Source organism: Mchenga conophoros, linkage group LG16 (genome assembly GCF_057382185.1).
Source record: "Mchenga conophoros isolate Kocher_MC1m ecotype Shallow Benthic linkage group LG16, M_conophoros_male_GT1.1, whole genome shotgun sequence".
In the NCBI taxonomy this organism is placed as follows: domain Eukaryota; kingdom Metazoa; phylum Chordata; class Actinopteri; order Cichliformes; family Cichlidae; genus Mchenga; species Mchenga conophoros.
The window spans coordinates 17,899,857-17,921,368 of NC_140541.1; the positions used below are offsets into that span (position 1 = coordinate 17,899,857).

General features: G+C 38.6%; 1 long non-coding RNA gene across 1 annotated transcript; it reads left to right on the forward strand.

The window, feature by feature from the left end:
* Positions 1–127: 127 nt before the first annotated feature.
* Positions 128–19,800, forward strand: LOC146556545 (uncharacterized). Its single transcript, XR_014888998.1, has 2 exons — positions 128–1,323; positions 18,992–19,800. It is a non-coding gene; the product is annotated as an uncharacterized LOC146556545 (long non-coding RNA).
* Positions 19,801–21,512: the final 1,712 nt, after the last annotated feature.

Sequence of the window (21,512 nt, forward strand, 5' to 3'; positions counted from 1 at the left end):
ATGCTGGTATGGTCGTCAAGCTGGAGGAAGAGAAGGGCGTCTTGATGGTGACTTCACTGACACCAACAACTTCCTGACGCAACGCTACTGTAACAGCAGCGGGGAAAACAGCTCACCTTTTCATCCGATGAACCAACATGATCCTATTTCTGCATAGTAAGCCGTCTCAGCTGCTTTTCTCCTCTCCGTTCCAGGAACAGCGGCGGGCTCGTTGCACCAAAGAATAGTCTGCTTATGTTTATATTTTTCACATCATAGAAAGTGCCATCCGTTACGCCGTACTTGTTGCACAGCTTTGCGATCCCCTTTGTTGTTGGACAACGGGAAATCGGATTACCTGGGTTTCAAGTGTGCCCCAAAATTATTCTTCAATCTTTTCTGTTGGCGCGGAGAAAGTGAACTTTTCTACAAATCTATGACAGAAAATAACACATCGAGGGAGAGCAAATGGTGGATGGGATTATTGCTCAAATGCAGTCCAGCTTTTACGCTGAAGGAAAGCTGAATTCGTTTGACAGCACAGGGTTGTTGTTTTTTTCTTTCTTTCTTTGAGTGGTAGAAAACTGGAGGACTCCTACTCCTTGCTGTGGGGGGTAACGCGTTACTGAGCAACGCGTTACCGCCCTGCACTGTCCGGAAACTAGTTTGAAGTTGAAAAGGCGTGTAGGCTGCACGCGTTCTGCTTTTGAAGACCGTGGCTCGGCGAAGTAACAAAGAGAAAGCCCGTCTCTGCTGTGCGGCTCTGTGCAGGAACTCAATTTACCGAGACGCACTGTATGCAAATGCACCCGTTCCTCTACACGCGCACGGGCGCACCGACCTGTAGTAGCCTGATCTTGGACAGCCTATCGGACCCGGGCACCGTGTGCCTTGTAGCCTTGTCTGCTTCACTTTGAAGAGATGCTGGTCGTCCCGGACACGTGAGCTGAGCTGTTGAGAAGACTTTGTGGCGGATTTGGATGAGGGTTTTTTTTTTTCTCTGTGCGTTAATGGCCAGGCGTGCGAACTAGGCTATAGTGCGCTCAGATGTGTGCGTATGTATGTGTGTGTGTGTGTGTGTTTTTTTTTCTTTCTCTCCCTCGGTCGCTCTGTGTATCCACCGCTCCGCCTCCTCCCCCCTTTTCGCAACATTGACGCAACCAAAAATACTGGAACAAAAGAAACAACTTCCTTGAAGCTTTGCTGAAACTGCACTTAGTCGGTGAATAGAAGGTTGTTGTCAACTTGCCTGGATGAAAATGTCGATGTGAGGGTGTCACCAGTGGCCGGCTGGCAACGAGAGAGATGCAGTCGATTCCTCTGAAACGCGCCCAGGCTTATCCAGTAAGTGCTATTAAACATTCAGTAGAGTAATTTCAACTTTTGCTGTGTGACCTCTCGACTAGTTGAGTTTGCTGTACGCTGTCAGTCAACGCAAAAATAAAGAGTCGTTTTGGTCGATTCTCCGCGACGCCGGACACAAAGTAAAGTCTCTCTGAGGTAATGTTGGCGACCTGACGAGGTAGAGTATAAGTTATATATTGTGGCAGACGTCGTTGTGCACGAATGACAAGTTTATAGCCTTCTCCTTTTCAACAATCCGGCTCTTAGGAGCCAGTGACAACAAGGCTTTAACTACACTGCTGTCAATAAATAAATAAATAAATAAAAAAGATCCGTCAAATGTGAACGAGACATCAGTTTGTTTGAGGCAAATGTGACGGGGGCACTATTAGAAATAGGTTGTGCAGTAGCAAGTCTTGAACACGGGCTACCAGTTTATTATTGTTATTCATGCAGCAGCCTTGAGCTGTCGCCGGTTGCACGAAGATCCCGGTGATCTTCAAACATGTCCACAACGGAGCAGCAATGCGAGTGTTTTTATTGATTCGATTTGCTGTCACCGTTTCAGATGATGTGTCTAACTTTGCTTTTAAAGCTTCGGTCCGCAGTTTGGGGCGGACGATCACTCCGCTTTGTCGCGTCGCTGTTTTTTACTGCATGAACAAAGGACTGGATGGAGTAGTCGGCTCGGCACAGAGCGTCGGTGGAGAGCAGGCGGGCTGTTTACAATAATAACACGATAGCGGTGACGTCACGCAGACTGACAGCAGCCTCGGCCAGTGCGGAGTTCGCGTAGCCATCAGCAACACGCTATATTTGGAAAGCGGTTACATCATCGGGATACAACAGTGGCCCGTGGGGGGAGGGACTTCCGCAGGAATTCTCGATTTGTAGTCCAGAAGCAAGACAATGAATAGGCCTACATCAGTTGTGTCTTTGCAGGGTGAAATCAAATTATTTCAGACCTTCTTTGGATTTCCATAATCTGCTCACACTCTCATATTTCTAAGACGGTGTGAGAAGTGCCTTAGACACTCTTTATGACTGTGGTACTACAATACCAGTAGGTTCAGGTAACATATAATTGAATCATAACATCTCAATGGAAAATGTAAGGAGACTATCTCCGATCGGCATTCTTCCAGTGTATCTGCTAAAATTGGGGGTTTGGGGAAGGCTTGCGAGGCCGAAGTTGACTTTGCATTGGTGAATAATATTTTCCAGCCTACTTAGTAATGTTTACTCCCCCAACATAGTAAGTAACGGTTCCCTAGTAGTAGTAGTAGTAGTAGTATTGCTATGATACCTGCACCTCTTTTTAAGTCAACTTGAATATAAGGATTGCTCCTCTCACACAGCAGCAAAGTGACCACCAGACGTCAATAAGCAGATTAACTGCTGCCTGTCCTCAGTCTCCTCATCCATAGCTAAAGTGCCTGAGGTGAAATGAAAGAAATTTGTTCAAATTTTGTCAGATTTTATATACAGATCAGCATCGGTAAGCCTACTACATGCTACACAGTACTCAGAAAGCTGTGGACTCCAAATCGGCTGCATAGAGCAACTTTGTTGCAATAACACACAATCTGCTTTGTGGCAAGCAGCATCACTGGTTTCCACTTGCTATACTGTTGTACACAGTGGTAACCTTTGAGTATTTAATGTATTCAAATGTAATGTTAGATGAGTATTTTCTTTATTTCAGGCATCATTAGTACCAGTGATACGTTCTCTGATATCATTCAGTCAACCTGAAACCAACATTTAATTGAGTTAAGCGTCTCATACTCAAATCTAGACACTTTGTTTTTATAATAGCACAAAGTCATTTATTAGTAACTTGAATTAGATGTGATTGTATGTCCCTTTAATGTAAACAATGGCATCATGTTTAATGAATATTGCCCTTTCATCAGCTTACAGCAGTTAAGAAAACAAAACAAAAAAAATTATTAAAATCTGCACTAATCTAACTAAACTGACTTATTTTCAGAGCTAGAAAGCATTATGCTACCTAAGGACTGCCGTGACTTCAGTGTGTTTCCCATAAACCTACAGGCCTGTGTTTTGGCATCAAAGTATAGTACAGTATGTGAATAGTGTAAATTCTCATTTTCTCGGGTATGGAAAGCAAGAACAGTATTTGGTAATGTTCCGAGCACATTGGGTACTTGAAGATTAAGTAATAAATAAATAAAGCACATTAAAAAACAGAATGTTCCACCACTGTGTGTATATCATTTTCAATATATTACTGTCATTCCAGTATTTACTTGTTTCACAAATATACATCATGTAAAATAACAGCTTTTTTCAAATGTGGTCTTGCATGCATCAAAAGTTAAAAATTTTCGTATAAATAGGCTTAATTGAAATCTTTCTGGACACAGGTAAAAAAGTGAGACAGACATAAAAGCAACATAATCTCAACGCCGTGACTTATACAGTGTGAGCGTAGGAATATTGCTCAGTGCCAGTAAATACAGTTTATGAAATCTGTCAGAGGCAGTAGTGGTTTTTAGATACATGCCATTACCTAAACACAGTTAAATGTCATAGATAGCATCTAGCAGAGAGCTCGCAATAGACTGTCAATAAAAGAAGGACTGGCCAGAGGGATGTTTTTATTATGTGAGTCTCCTTTAGTCTTTTGAATGCCACTAGAGTTCATAAATGATATTAGACACTCTATAGTCATTTTAAAACCGTCTGCTTGGCTTTGTGAAGCTTTCGCAGAGACTTTTTGGTGTATTTCTTGTTCTAGTGACTCTAACTGTTACAGGATTTTGATTTTAATGTGCTAATTTGATTAAGGGGCATGCAAATATGCATATAAAAATGATTTGTTTACATTGTTTTTGTATAGTTTGGGTCTTAGAAGACCTGTGTTGATCCTGCTGTTCAAACAGTACTTGGCTTTATCTTTTTTGTCATCCTCAAATTTAATGATAAAGAACATAAGCCCAAATATATCGGCAGTCATCAGCTTGAGGCAATGACCCAAAAAAAAAGAAGAAAACACACCTAGACAAAGTGCTCGTAACACCCAAGGTAACTCTACTGCCCTAAGATTAACTCTTGCTTCTGTTTAGACTTCTCTGTTATCCCTCTCACAAATCTGCCTTGAAAATAAATAAATAAATAAAAATAGGTGGTGTGGGGTGTGGACAGTTTAGTTGAGATTTTTTAAAAAACAAACTACAAGTTCAGGAAGCAGCATGAATAATGTTTTGTTGTCAGATTTATATTTAAACCTACCTTGAATGGAAAACGGCTCTCATTATGTTACACACCAACGAGGCCACTTTGACTCAGGATGCAATAACACATGTCAATGCGGTTATGCTCTATTTTTTTTATTTTTCATCCATCAGGCATGGGATCATTTGGCCTTTTGGCACATGACTTCACATTTAGTCTGGAAAACACAGTGTACTCATCATCAACTGGTATCAACAGAAAAAGTGTCCAAGAACACAATTTTAGGATGAAAATTAGGCGACTTGTGCTGGCTTTATGACTGATGCTCGTTGTTTGCAGACTGCATGGAAGTCTTTGCTTATCCTTTGGCTAATATAGAGAATTTCTCTGCTTTAGCCTAGCCTTCTGTGAAATCCCTTTTTCTACTCTATCTGCATTACCACCAGGACAAGTATAGTTTGTCCCCATAATTGTCCTCTGTTAGTGATGTCGCTTTAGCCTGTCCAATGAATTGTGCCCACTTAATTTGATTGCTGTGAGAATGTGTGTAAGCTTATGGAGTGAACAAGTGAAAAGGGCTTCTTGTGCTGTAACATCTGAACTTGCTGGCCAAGCATGTGATAGTGTTTAGAAGAATTCTGGCTGTTAGAGTTCATCTTTTTCTCTTTTTTTAAAGTGAATTTTGCGTTCACCTGAGCAAGTTATCTGTCAAGTAACTTTATTGAGCGAAAGTTTGTCATAAAGCAAAATAAGAAACATTATTTACATGCAAACGAGTCGCATGCATGTGTGGAGTGCACGTGTGTGTGTGCCAAATTTTAAAGCACCCAAGGGCTAATGTGACCACCTTTCAGCCTTTGTGCTAAAAAAAAAAAAGGTCAGAGGTCTCTGTTGTGTTTTCAGGATGACCTGCTAGTGACTATTAGCCATTGACAAATGTGATGTCCCACAAGTGTGCGGGCCGGACCCCTCCAAAGGGGGAGGTGTCGTAACACGCCCCACGCTAACCTCCGAGCCAACCCCACCTCAACTAGTGCATACACACACGCTCTGCCCTGCTGACAGGAGCACAAGGGGGCAGCTGCTACAGATGTCTAGAGGGGGAGGGGAACCAAGGAGACATCAATGGAGAGTCTCTAGTATGGAGTTTTCTGTGGGGCTCATTGTGTTCTCTAAAGACCAAGACGAGGGCCATGTTAATATAGTATGCCTATGGTATCTTCAGCTTCGTTTCAGGCTGCGTTGGTCATAGGGCTGCCTCGTGCATATGCTGCTTTCAAAAGGCACTCTACGTTGATCCATGCTGCCAAATGTTCCTAAATGTTACACAGCTTGATATTTACCAAGAAGAGTGGCAGAATAAGCGGTTTCTCTCCTTAAAAGTACTGTTTAGTCTCGAGTCTAGGATGAGGTGATATTTCTTTGATTTTACAGTGTGAATGGATCAGACTGTAATTAAAAATTACAATTATCCAAATTACACCGATACAGTGGGAGAAGGGAAAAAAAGAAGAATTAATTTCACAACCTGCTCTGTTGTGTTGGTTGATTTAATCCAGCAGGCAGCAATGTGCCACAGAGAGCTGACAATGTGCGTACACTCTCCGATCTGCAAACACCTAATGCTCCTGAGCGACGTTAAATCGCCTGCAGTTGCCCAAAGTTGACAGAAATGCTGCAAACTTTGTGTTTTCTGTGCTACATAGGTGTTTATTCCTGATTTAATACCACCCTTGACCCTCACTCACCCCTTTTGGGTGCTATTAATGTGCTTTTTTTGTCTTTTGGGTTTATTTTTTTTTTAAATAAAGAACGATATATTCAGTCTGTTACTACTGCCTATTTCCCCACCTTTTCATATCACGCAGCCCCAAGTCTGGTGGTGGTGGTTTTGGGGGTGGGCCTGTTTTTGAAGCACATGAATCAAGTGAGAGAACCAAAATAATGTGTAAAAACCCCTCACTGAGTGGGTAGCGGTTGAGTGTAAAAGCCAACCATGCACACGAGTCATCTAAACTGAAATCAAATTATGTTGAACTAAAATTACCCCAGCGTAGCAACTTTGCAGCCAGGTTTGCCTGCAGTGGTCAAACACCATGATACGTGACACTGTGGCTCTTGTTCGGCGCGTCTACCAGAGGACAAGGGAGAGCTCCACTCTGTCTCAACCCTCAAATGAAGAGATGCATTATGATGTGGATTTCATTTAGGCCTGCAAAAAAAAGGGGGAAAGAAAAAAAAGAAAAAAAAGCTGCCGTAGATAACGGAGCAGTCTGAGTAGCATGGCTCATTTGTGTAGTGACATGTGACTTGTGTTTTCGTGAGTCATAAGGATCTCCTGCCTAATGGAAGGCAGTGTGTGCTCATGTGACGGTGACACAATGCAGGATGAACTGTATAGTGTTCACCAGAGCTCAGCTTGGCTACTGTTTTGGCACTGCTAATAGAGACCCATGAGGGTCTTGTTAATTTTTATCCTAGTGAAACCAAACAAACCACAGTGTCGGTCACTTTAGGGTTTGGGCGATGATGATTACGCTTTTTTGTTTGTTTGTACACTAAGGATCAAAGCTGGAAGCACTGCAGAAATGCATGCATGCACTCGTGTGTATGTTTGTGTGTGTGTGTTTGTAATGTCTATGAGTACTGCATCCTATTCTTCCCATGGTCATAGTGGTGTTTTTGCTGGCTCATCCCTGCCTCTCCACATGCCTGTTTAACAACACAGAGCTCCTCCTTACTGGCTTCCTGTCCAAACCAGTTTATCTGTAAACAAGTGTGTTTTTTTCCTCTCCACCCTATTGTCCACACTACACCAGAATGCATACACAATGGGCGCCCTCTCTCTCCTGGTCTGCTTTTGTACTCAAAAAGTAAAAGGCATTATGTTTTTACTACAATATACTGCAATGTAAAGAAATTATGTGCTTCCTGAAATGCTCTAAAGACATATTAAGTATTTAAAGGTCATTAGCACGAGTCAAAATGACTTAAGGCACAGTTAAAAACTAATAGCCGTTGCCGCTAATTCTTTTTTCCAGTGGAACCAACTGCTCACATAGCAGGTGAATGCTATGTGTTGTTATTATGTGTGCATTGGGATGAAATGGCTGTCTCTGTTTATCTTGCCTGAGGTACACTATGCTACAGTAGATGTGATAACAGTGGGGTTATTGTAGTAGAGCCCAACCCGTACATGCTTTGGCTACCGCATGTATACTACAATGGTACGTGAAGTTATAGAGTGTTGCCAATCTAATCCTAAATTGAGAGAAAACGGTAATCCCATTACTTACTTATAGAAGGTGTTATTTTAACAGAAATGTCCAAGCCCACTTTAAAAGGCGTAGAAATAAATCAGTGAAAAGTTCAAAAGAAAAAAGTGTAGCCTCGCTAAAAAGGAAAGTTAATTAAAATTAGGCACAGCAATATGATGTCACAGCAATTTAAGATAAGAAAGCAATGTTTGAACTGTGGAAAATAAAACAAAGCCAACCTCAGAGTGTGATTGAAAAGAGTTAGGAAGGAGGACTTTAACTGCTGTCTGAGCCTGTGTTACCTTACTCAGTCAGTGCTTTTCTTTTTTGCTCATTGTTACATTAACATTATTTGGTTTGCATCTCCATAGCCTCGGGACTGTTACTTGTTGACCTATAACACAGATGTTAGACTTCTGTCTACAGTATGCTTAATTTGGCTATTCTTGTCTTTGATAGGTCTGTCACTCCAAGGCAAGCATTTTAGTGCTAACGGCAGATAACCACACCATCCTATAAATGACTAACCGAATTTGAATAGACATTCATAGTGCTTATATGAAAGATGGTAAGAGAAGCATGGGAGAAGAGAAGTAGAGAAGTATTTCAAATTCTTATGCATCCGTAGGAAGATGCTTTTACATGCTTTGCATGGGATCGATCCTCCTATATACAATATTCTATGGCAAGTATAATTAGAAAGATTGCTTATACACTGGCAAAAGCCTTAAGAAGAAATAATCAGTGAGTTGGAAAAGAGCAAACTATTGTAACCCCAAGCATAAGTGCAACATCCTTGCTATTTTGTTGTGGGTCACTATGGACTGAATTTGCTCAGTGTAGCCAGTACAAATGGATATAGTTGCAGGTGTAAATAACTGTAGCTCTCAGTAAATGTTTATTCCTGTACAATCGTGCCTGGTAGGACACATTATGCGTGTATTTCTAACGATATAGATTTTATTCTATGAATATAGGCCAGCTTGTATTCTGTTGATTTTTTTTTACACACAGTCTTTTATTCCCACTTTTACTATGTATTTAGACAGACTGCAATGTTTTGTAAATAGTGCGCAGTCTCTACTAAGAGTATTCGTGTCATATCAGAAATCCTCGTATGAACTAGTTTGAACGAAAAGGGTTTCCCGTTAGTTGCTGCCGTAAAAGACACTGCGAGGCCTTGAAGAGTTAATTTGTTGATCGCTGCGGTGGGCTGCGAGATCATTCGAGAGTGCATTTTCAGCAGCCAATCAGCAGGCAGACTCGACACCGTATTTAGCCAATAGGGCGAATGGAAGGCTCTATCGAATTTGAATGAGACAAGTCTTTCGGCGCCATTTTCGAGTGAACAGCGATTGCCTCGACAGCTGCGGGTAGAGGATGCTGCGAATGTAGAAAGCTGTTCAGAGACGGGGGGGGGGAGAGAAACCAAGCGCTCAAAAACTGCGCTTTTAGAGAAGGAGTCGTGTTATTTCAACGGAAACACAGGTAATTGTAGCCTCAAAATATTTAAATTGATTTAACTGGAGTGCACGAACGGACTTAAGGCGAGGAGTACGTGGAAAAAAGACCGCGGAGGGGAGACGTTAGCCATTTGGCCAGCTTTGTCAGCTTGTACTTCTTTAGCAGCTAGCCTACTAGCTTAGCGTGCTAGCACGTAGAGAGGGATATCTGACTTTGCTGCACTGTAACGGTGAAAAAAAAACGAGAGCGGGTCGTTTTAGTCAGGAGATGAGGAGGAATTATTTGGGTGAAAAAAGACTTGATGGGAAATTATACCACACTGAAGACGCGCTTCAATCGATTGTTATTAATCAAAGTGAAACTATAATGGACTATTTATTTTGCACTGGAGCTCAGTTTTGAGCGGGAGGTGTAAAAGCTGCCAAGCTGGAACAGAGGCGAACTGCATTCGGCAGTGTCAACAAATGCACACGGCACCTACGCTGGCTTAGGAGGGAAAAAAAACCCGAAAGGAGACCGGAACAGACACAGTGCTTTTTGTAGGAACTTAATTTGACCAAGCTTTTTAAGTTAAGACAGGCGTTTTTTCCGAGCTGCTAAACTGCATGTGTGATGTTGGAAGTGTTTTGTGGATCGTTAGACAAAAAACACCTGGTAAGTTTATTATTATATCCCTGTATGACCTATATCCCTGTAATGCCCGCAATAATAATGACGGAGTTTTGTTTTATTTCCCTATCTCTGTCATGAAGTGGCTACTAGAGTTTTTTTTCTGTTTGTTTGTTTCTGGCCGTTACTAGTGACAGGTTGTGTTATAATGCAACTCCGATGACTAAAAATATGACTTTATCTTATCTAGAGTTGAGTACTTGCTTTAAATTTGTGCCTGTCAATATATTCTAATGCCTTAGATTAATGTAAGATGATCCGTGTGGCTCTTAGCCAAGGGACAACAATCATAACTCGCGACATGATGTTTCTACTTTAATAGCTGTGTTAAAGGTTTGACGAATGGCTGTCACAGCCACTAACGAAGCAATAAAGTTGAGGTAAGGTTAGATTTACAAAATAAAAACGAGGAATTGGTAGTTGTGGTGATTCCCGTGGCATGCTGTAATGTTAGGGTATTCGGTTCATTGTAGTTTGATGTAAAAGACTTGGAGCCACTGCTCGCTGCCTCCCTTTGCCCCTTCCTTTCTGCTCTTACTAGCGTCGCAGCAGTTTCTGTGTGCCATGGACCCTGATTTAATTCAAATAGAGTGAACCGGGGAGGGGAAACTGCGTGGTCTAACCTCTAACGAGTGACCGAAAAAATGGGCCCAATCATGACGGGTAGGGGCTATTTTGTGACCTTTTTTCAGTATTATATTTATTTAGTTTTTAAAAACGAACAGGACTACTCGAGAAATGAAGCATATTGAAGGAAAAGAGAGGCTCCATATAATTGCGCGTCTGAACCCGCCCTTCTACTTCCTTCCAAGTCGAGATCGGTTTAATATGTTACATAATGTGAGGCCTTCGTATCTTTTGCAGTGTAGCCTTTATTCATACAACTACGTATTCACATTAGTAAACAGGTGATCTTGCTTAAGTTTATTTGGGAAAAAAAAAACTCTTTCAGATGAGGGATCTACAGAGTGTAGGCACCCCTTTCCATTTTTCTTGAAATGCATATTTTTTTCTAGGGCCATGTCTTACTAATAGCATTTTCCCTGGATTTTTATTTTGTCACACATATTCTGCAGCAGTAAGTAAAGAATTGTTTTAGGTTTGCATGACTTTGAATGAAAATGTAACTAAATGGTTGGAAACAACAAAGTTGTCTTCTGTGGAATTGCATATTACACCCATAGTATGATAATTATTGTAGAAGTGGGGCAGCATTTTTAAATGATTATTAATTTATTTATTTTTATAGTGAAACTTCTAAACCAAGATTTTGTATATTTTTAAGGGTAATTGGGTTGTGGAAATGAGGGAAAGCCCTTTCAAAGAGACATCAGAGCAAAGAAGTGAAGGAGGAGAAAATTACTGTACAGCATCATCTGGTGTGTCAGGCTTACAAGAATAGTAGAATTTGTGGGATTATGAAACTCTTTGAATAGTATGACTTAAAATGTGACAGGCATGTGATCACCCGTGTTGGGAATAATGCAGTACCACGTAGTGTACGAAAAACTGGAACTCTATATTTAAACCAAGTTCCCATTTCATTCTACTGTAACTGCCAGTTTGAAATTACAGGTTTTAAAAATGTTTCATTGATAATTAAACCATATGTTACTCCTACAGTGTCAAAAAGGCTAATTGGGTCACTACACTTGAGCAGAATTAAAGAATGGGTGTAAAGTAGAGCTTGGACAATGTAGGCATTTAGACACCTAATTGTAAATATTTAATGGGATTCTTAACATTTGTCTATCTGCTTATTTCGTACTAAAAGTTGAAACTGTCAGCCTGTCGTGGTGTCAGTTTAGCCAGAGAGGCAGTAAGTTTTTAAGCTATTTAGTCAAATGTTTGTAATACTTTAGGTGGATGAGGGTATTGCTGAGTACTTGGTTGTTAAAGTGTAATTATAAAACAAAGTCACACTGAAAATGTTTTGTTTCAAAAATCGAAAAGTGATAGTGATTATAAATGACACTTTGTTTCAGTGTAGATTATTATGAAGTGTTTACAATATCTAATTTTGTCTAGTTTAGTTGAAGTGGGCTTTAATGTTACTATATTAGCTGCAGCATGAGTAGTTATTTGTGATATTAGTATTGAAGGGGGAAAGTGAGAAATTGCACCTCTAATGTCTAGAAGAGAGCAGGCAGCACCTTGTCAAAGTGAAATTTTATGATCAAAATATAGTATCAAAGTAATATTTGGACTCTTGCTTGCTGGTAACTAGGTTTTAAAATGTTTCTAATGTGCTCATATAGGTAAAGTGGGTGTAAATATTTACCTCATTCTTTTTCATTTTAGAGTTACAATGCAGCATTATTCTACCACCCCTCACAATCCCTTAAAAAATATTAATGCAGTGCCTTCAGTTGATCTCTATTAAAAGCTACAGGTTTATGTTTCCTCCGTTCTGTGGTATTTGCCTTTTCACACTCTTTGCAGAGCACCGATGTGCTGTTTCAGACATTCTGTGACTCATCATTCTTCAGACCCCTCTGGCAAAATAGGCTCCCACCCCCCATTTCCTGATAAACTGTGACTCTCTACTTGTACTTGCTCACATGTGCTGTAGCCAGACTGCAGAGAACCCCCACCCTTCTCTCTCTTTTTTTTTTTTTTTTTTTTTTTTTTTTTTTTTTTTTTCTTCTTTCTTGCAGTGCAAAGTTGATAGTATTCAAATTTGCTGTGATAGGGACAGCTTTCGATCTTTCTTTTTTTCTTTCTTTCTCTCTCTCTTTTTTTTTTTTTTTTTTTTTTTTTTTTTTTTTTTAAACACTTACTCGAGGAGTTGGCCTTGGCTTCAGCTCTGCACCATTAAATAGAAGCTGTCAAATGGTCAGTCACTTTTCTGGAACAGTTTTAAGCACTGGTCATTCTAGTTAAGCCTCAAGCTTAGATGTGATCTTTTGAGAATGTGTGCTGATTTGCATGATGATTTTTCTCTTTCTCTCTCGCGCTCTCTCTCTCTCTTCCATCCTCCAAAGCATATAGTTTAAGGCTGATGGTACTAGTTACAGCTGCTAATTGCCTTGCCACATCTTTAAATACTGCCCTTCTATTGGCTTTATTATTATTTTCTAAAAATGTATTTTTGCGTACACTAAGTGCTATAGTGCATATAGCCTTACATTTCTTTAACTAAAAAGTTGTAAGGTTAAGCAGTGTAAGGATTAATTAATCTGACTTTTTTTTAAAAATTGTCAGTTTTATGTATAATTGTTATCGTTTCATCACATTTTTTTTGTAAATCTGTTCAGTGGGGAAGTGCACTTTTGAGGTCATCCTAAAGTACGGTCATGTGTCTCGAACACTGAAGTGATTAGGCTGGTCTGTGTTCAGAATATTAGTCATTTTAAATGGTCCGGTACAGCTCTCTAAAACATGTATCTTTAAAATATATATATATATACATTTATTTATTTTAAGTGAAGTTGTGCCTCAGACAGCATGTTTAGAAAGGTATCAGCTGTTACAATGCTAGGGAATAATCTACTTGATGATTACATTTTAGATTTTAGGTAAGTAATATGATAACCTGCTGCAGCACCACCAGTAAGATTAAACATGGCAAGAGTCTGCCTCCTGGTTAGACACATGGTGTTTTCATTGGTGTTTTTCTGTGGCACAAACTTTTTTTTTCTGTTTTTTTTTTTTTCCCCACACAAGGGTTATAGAGTATCTCACGGTATTAACTAGTATGCCGTCAGATTGAAAAGATTTAATTATCCAAAAATATTCAAGGCATTTTTATGTTATTATTTTTATTTTATTGCTCTAACACAAATTACACCTCACCCACTACCCCCAGTAAGGGGATGTGTTTGTGTTCACATAGACCAGATATTTTCATACAGTGTGACAAACAGTGTCTTATTTAGTTAATGTTAAGTTTTAAAACTATTTTGGTTTATTTCCAACAGTAATATAAACCCATGTAATTTTGGGTTTACTGCTTTATCTTGTGTCGATTCACTGGTGTGTAACTGTCACTCTAGCTGTAAGCAGATAAGTCGAGCCTAATAAGGAACCTGGTGAAAACGACAATCATTCTTGTAATGTTTTGGGGTTTTTTGTTTTTGTTTTTTTAACAGACTTAAAACACACAATAATCATAATACACTGTTTGTGTATTTATTTTTTTTTATTTGTGTTGTTTAAAGTCAGCCAACTGTAGCAAAACTTTACATTTTTTAAAAGCCTTATTTTTGGCAGATAAGCCTTTTGCTTGTGTTGTGTGCTTAACTTTTTATTTTTTTTAAACACTGAACTAGGACAAGTTACTAAATTTCACCTAGACATTTGTGCTTTAATAAGTAAAACAACAAAAACAAGTATAGTCTGTTTGTGTAATTGCTGCATGAGTGTATGGGTGTGTGATTCAACTCTCTCTCACTTTGCCTTTCCTTCCTCTTTTTGCCCCTCTTGCATATGTAAGCATGCACATTCAACATACATGCTTACTTAGATCCTAATTTCAGTCTTACTCATCGATTTGTAAGTACTGCTTGAGTGTAATGAAAAAACTTCAAGCAGCCATTTTAAAGGTTGTGGTAGTTGGGATTTTTCTTTCATTTTTTTAGTATTATTTTTTTTCAGGGTAGTTGGAGCCCAAGGTTTTCTTAACTAACCTCATGCTGTTGGTCAACTATAAATCGGGTTCTCAGGTCGAACTTTTGATATTGCATCACAGTTTACAGCATTGTCTGCATCCTGTTTATGGCTGCTCTGTCTTTTGCGACAGGAGGAGCAAACTTGAGAGAGTTCAAGTATAGGAGTAAAAAACTGGAGAGACCAGAAATGTATTTGGGTAGTACTTAGTGGTACTCAGTTGAATTACTGTTTATATTGTAGTTCAGGTACAGCAGTTGTTTGGATTAAATATTTCACCACACATTGTGGACGTACTTGTATATTTAGATGACAGACACTGCTGTTTGGCATGGGGGAGTCTTACAGTGTGGTCCGTACTTTCTCTGGAAGTGGTTAAAAATGGCTTTAACTATAAAAAAAACACTTAAAAAAATAAATGAATGGAACAATGAGTCAAATTAAGCTTTGCATATTAGTTGATTGTTGTTTGCACCAAATTAGTTTGTTTGAAAAAATATTGCTGGAGCTTCTAGGGAATCCCAGTCACTGCTTTACATGTGTGAGTGGCCATGCAAATGTAACTGGCTTTTCTTGAATTAACACATACTGTCATTACAGTGCTTTTTTTTTTTTTTTTTTTTTTGTTTGTTTGTTTGTTTGTTTTTCTAGAAAGGAACAAAGCAGTTCTTTATTGGTCGCATCCTTGGACTACTGTGAACAGTAAAACTATTCATCACCTTCTGAGTTGCTCTTAAACAGCTCTTAAAGGTAATCTGCCTTTTTTTTTTTTTTTTTTTTTTTTTCTTCCCCCCATGACAGTTGATACCTTTGTTATTTTGTGGACTGATCTATTTTGTGTGGAGATGATGAAAAGATCTCATGCTGTGTAAATATTGCCCAGTAGTTGGTGAAACATTTCATCATTAATTGTAAAGCTGTGGCACAGTGAACACAGTATATTTTTACCCTGTGCAGTTGTCTTGCCATATGCAGAACAACAATGATTTGGCTAGGCTAATCCCTGATGTTTATCTGGCTTACATGCTACATGAAACGGATTTGTAATTGGGTAAGGATATAGCTTGCTTGTAAAATGGAGAAGAAAATGTCTTAGTGTGGTTCCATGCACTGTAACTCTGGGATGGCCAAATAGTTTTAATCAGTGATATTTTTGCAAAGATGGATGGATGTGATTGCTGTTCCCTGTTTTTTCGCAGTTGATGATTTCAATGCGGATCTCCCTTTACTTTGTGCTTATACTTGCAGAATACTCTGTAAAACAGACCAGAAGAGGCTAACCCAGACCACTTGATCTGGGGAGGTGATGGGTTGTCATGTCCATGTCCCTTTTGCCCTACTGGGTGTAGGAGGTTACTTGACCTTTCAACCTTGGGGTCAGGTGACTCTTTAAGGTCATTGTATGGGTAGCAAGTGTCTGTAGGAATGGGTTAAAAAGGCTGAGCAGAGAAGATGACATGTCCGGGCATGCTTCCTTTAAAGGAGAGAGAGAAAAATAGGGAGAGGTTGGAGTCAGTGATGTGAACAGTTCCACCTGGACTTGGAAAGAAATGATCAGCTTATAAGGAAATTGCACAACTTACCTGGTTTGTTTCTTTGTGTGCTTTTTGTTAAGTATTTTAGGTTTGTTTGATTGCAACTTCAGTGTAGATCAGGCTGTTCTGCAAAAAAAATGGTGTGTACAAACTAAATATGAGATGAGAAAATTATACATGATTATTCTGCAGGAAAGTAGATCCACTGTAACAATAGTGGGCTGTCATTGTTTTTATAACTAGCAAAACCTTTTTGTAAATCAGTGAATTTATTTTTCTCACAAATTTATTTATTTTTTATGATTTTAAAAACAATGTCTGATGTCATTTCTCACCTGCAGCTTTGCAGAGCACACTCATGTCTTCTGTCAATTTTTTTTATTTTATTTTATTTGAATGGCTATTGCAAGTTATTCCGTTTACAAAGCTTAAAAACGGCAAATCCCTGTGATCGGGAAGTAAGTGTGTGTAGCATTTCTGTTTGAAGACTAGTGTCTAATTTTTGTTGCACTCCTAACAGGCAGTGTGGACTTTATTAGCCTAGGACTAAAACAAGAATTTGCCCCACAAATCTGGCAATTGCACAGTCCTGGTTTGTAGTTTTAAATTAACAGCAGCTTCAAATGTCTTAAAACTCTGTTTTCTTGGTAACAATCTTATTTTTATTCTTTTTTTTTTTTTTTTTTGTCATTTAGGTGCAAAATTTTTTTTAGGTATGCATGATATCAACTGTAAAATTAGAATTGAGGAAGTGTTTAATTTCATACTGACTTGGCTTGTACTATTTTTTTTTTTTTTTTTTTTTTTCCCCCCATGTGTTTTTTTTAATGTTAGGCAATAAGGGACATTATCTGTGAATTACAGGCTAGACTTCTACTTATAAACTGGGTAAGTAGAAGAGGAAAGTGGAAAGGGGGCAAAAAAAAATACACCACACTAAGTGGTCTTCACTGTTTTTCCACCCACCTGCCACTCTCAGGTAGGTCTGGCTGAGTTGTGCTGTTGCACCTGTGTTGACTACATTGGGTTATGCAATTGGGCTGTAATCATGAATGCCTCTCATTAATAAAGGTGTTTAATTTGCCTGAAGTCAGAATCACGCGATATCCTTTAGATATCAGAAACTTTGCGGTAATGGCACAGGAGGTAAAATCAACATTTCTTTGCAGGCTGGTATAACAAGTTTTAGTTTGCCAGTCATCATAGTTCAAGTTGCATCTGTTTAACACTTTATTGAGAAATACAACATGTTTGGGGATTTTTAAAGTCAAATTCAAATTAAAGACTTTTGTCTGTTACAGTATAACAGATGAAAGCAGTGCCTTTGTGCCACTATTGTTGTTATCCCTACTCACACCTTCATTATCACATGAAGAAAAATGTTTGTGGCTTTTCTTTTCTTTTTAGTCTTTCATGTGAACTAGACTGGAGTTTGTGTGAGAAAGAAAACAACTGCCGAACTTATCAGTGTCTTTTTGGAGAGGAAGTATGCAAGAGACTATCAGATTCAGGCTATCATGTCCATTTCAGACTAAGGTCATAATTACAGGTCCATTGAGACCTCTAGTGGTAACAATTGTTGGCCTAAATCTCCCATGGGATTATTATCGGAATAATGTTTGTTTTAACACCTTCTACATGTTTTTAAGATTTAAATGTTTTGTTGACATTTACTACAGCAGCCTAAAACTTTTTACATCAAGGGTGGCACATTCTTCAGTTGAAATAACTGGAAGATATTTTATTTGCTGAGCTGTTGTGGGCAAATTGCTGCTTTTTTTTTTTTTTTTTTTTTTTGCATTTGCATTTGCATTTGCATTTGCATTTGCTTTCATCTACATTTCAGATGACCTATTGTGTGCTGGCTCCTGAAAAGGCAAAATATCTGTTAGTATTCATGTGAATTTTATATTTGTGGTCTCTCCATATGACCCCTTTTCTTTGTTTGAATTTTAATTTTTTAAAGTAAGCTATTATTCTTATTCTTTTGATTTTTCCCAATTTTAAGATGAATTTTAAACCTAAGTTATTTTCAGTAGTTTCTATGGAGCATGAACAGTGAACTGCACTATATGCTAGCTTTACACTTGGATGTTTGAACATCTGCCAGTAGCACTAATGGGAGTGGAATGAAAATGCAACAATAGTTTGCAAGTTTACATTAGGGAGAAATGATTTCTGACTTTTAGAAAAGTGCCTTGTCAAATAGTTTTACACTGCTGACATAAATCAGTCCATGCCTTATTTGCAAGGGTGTAAATAAATAGTCATTTAATTTTGACTCCTACTTGTGTTTTTTAATAAAAGTAGATTGCAAAATCTTTAAACTTCAGATGTAACACTATAAGTACATTACGAAGTCTGTGGACATTGGTGCGCCTATAAGCTGCTTGGCTCAAAGTTGAGGGGAATCCTAATTGTAGAGCATACAATAATATTTCTGTATTTTAAATGTGGCAACAGTTTGGGGAATACGTCTTCTAGTTTCAACAGTGCTTCATGCATTGAGCAATATCTATAAAGAAATATATTTCCAAGTTTTGTGTGGAAGAACTCCACTGGCCTACACACAGCTCTGACCTCAATCCCTTTGAACAGCTTGTGGATGAACTGGAGGCCGACAGCTAGCCAAGGGTCCAGGCCTTATCATCCAGCATCATTGTCCGACCTTACATTGTGGTTAACTGGTGCAAATCTTGGCAGCCAGGCTTTGAAATTGTGATAAGTGATTTCCTGGAAGAGTGCAGCAGCTTAGTAATGCCCATACATTTTTGAGATGAGGCTTTCAACAAACGCAAGAGTGTGAAGCTCTCCTGTCCACATACTTTTCAGCACAAAGAACACTTTAATACTTAATGTTAATATTTTGAGAATGACTTCTGTATTATATTAAACCTTTTCTCTCTCTTTTTCTTTTTGTTTTGTGTGTTTCAGATGCTGAGTCTCCATGGCCACTTTAGGAGAAGACTGGAAACTTCAATCTGATTCTGGTGATCACCTGAATGTCTTTAGGTGGTTTAAATAATAGGTAATGGCTCTGTATCCATCCGTAAACATGTGCTAAGGATTAGAAGGCCAGAAGATGAAGACAGCGCAAATAACACAGAAGCAGAGACTGTTTTGAATGGAAGGACCGCAGCAGCAGTTCTGGTGATGTTGTAGCAGCACGGAATGGTTTGTGGGTTATACTGAGATGCAGGCCATACTGTGCTGCCGCACTAAAGCCTGAATATACTACATAGCTATTATCTCACAGTCTCTCCACCAAACATACTGTTGCAGTGAAAGCTTGAGGTAACAGGTAACGTACTGTCACTTTTGCATAAAACAGTAGTCTTTACTGACTTGAATTAATTTCTCATAGCCTTTCTTCTCCCTCCCCCCAGCTGTGATGAGAAAGTTGTTTGGGCTTCCCCATTCTCATTTTCTGGTCGCCTTACTGTAGCAGCACGTAAATATTGGAGTTAACACTCTAGCTGAAGTCTCCAGTATTGATCGTACTGCTGAAGCAAAGCGGGCCACTCACAATCACAGCAACTAACCACCACTGAGTGTACTCAGACCACTCAGGTGGTGGCAAACAGAGGCTGGCCTTTAGAAATGTTTACAGGTACAGGTTGACTCACTGATTCTTACTTAATGTCTATTCCATATTGTATTGACATGTAAAATATGTATACTACATTTTATTACACTTCACTATTATGTGTAAACCTTTTGAGAATAAAAACGTTTTAATTCTGTTTTGTCTGCAGTGTGTTTTCAAGTTGTTATGCTAAACTTTTGTCGGTGTGGTGTGTTTAGTAGTCTTTAGTTTAAGGGACAGGAAAAGCGTTTGTGTTCCTGATAGCGGAAACTATTAAGGAGGCTTTAAGAAGCGCCGCCGTCCTTGGAGAAGAAATGCTCACAATGGCCTGCGTGGCCTTTCTGCAGCGCTGCTGGGATATTTGGGCCTATTCAGCAAAGCGCAGCGACAGATTTGCTTCGGATTCAAATCGTTACAATCATGCTTGGATTGTCGCCCAAACACCAGGAGTGCTTCTGAAAAATCAAGATGAATTCACTGTCTGTAGTGTGTTTAAAAAATTAAATAAAGAAAAAGAAAATACGGTTTTTAATACAATTTGGGCTCAGTTTATTCGATAGTTGTTGTTTTTTTAATAACTTGCTTATAGCGGTCAGAATTTACCTTATATTCTTTTGCATTATAACTGCCTTTATATTTTTAATCTATAGCGATATATTTTGTGCACTAAATCTGCAGTTGTGCTCGGGCGGCGGGCTAAGCCCTCCATTTTAAGTCCTGCCAGGATGATGCTGACGATGATCCAGATTCAGACTCTCATAAATAAAAAGCGTTTAACTTCGATTTACAGGCCTTTGGTATAGGATCGTTTAAGCTGGTTAATATCTGTATTCTTTCAAAACATCACGTAGGCTTTATGTGAATGTATAAATTAGAAAAGATTAATAGAGAAGTTGAGTGCGTTGTTACACTCCTCTGTAAAGTTATACATACCGGACCTTTCCGTTTTTTTTAAAGTTTGTATGAAACACAAACTAAGTGCTTGCATTTTCTTTCTTTTTTCCTTGGGAACAGTGAATTCTGTCTAGTCCAACATTTCCCCTTTTACTGACGAAACGCAGCTGCAGCAGTTTCCTTCCATTTGGCCTTATGCGCCTTTTGTTGTTATTATTATTATTATTAAAAGTTCAGAAAATCACGTATTTATGAAACTAAGAGAAAAATTGAATTGGTGCATTTAACAAGGGTGATATTTATGAATTTTTAATAAAAGTTTCAGGGGTTTTATTATCCCTGATTTATTTCTTTGCAAGAACTTTTGAGTTTTACGAAATTATACAAACAATATAACCCTCCTACTTGTATATACACATTAAGCATATTTTATACCATTCATACGGATTTACTAAATTATCTATAATATCTTAATCTTTAATATTGCCAAGACTATACGGTGGACATAAAACAGCTGTGTGTGTGTGTGTGTGTGTGTGTGTGTGTATTGACAGGGTAGGTGGGAAAGGGGAAAAATGTTACTTATAATTTTGGAAATATTTATATCTTGTCTTTCTAAATGCTATGATTTAAATGCTCAGTGTTGCATTTAAATTCCATTATTTTGCGCATTGGAAAAGCAACAGACTCCGCACACATCAAAATGTGGAAGCAGCGATAATCGATGTGCAGTCTGAAATTCCCTATAGTGACTTAGAATTGTTTATATATGCATTTTTATCACTGCTGGTATTTTTAAAAAATGCATATTTACCTGCTTATACCTTTCGACGCATTTTATTACCTTTGCCTACATTAATATACGGCTGTACATTAGTTCCCATATCCACCCCCACACCAAGAGAAATTGGTTCCTGGGTAAAATTTGTACCCGCTAATGAGAAAAATAATGGGAAAACTCATTATTCAATAAAC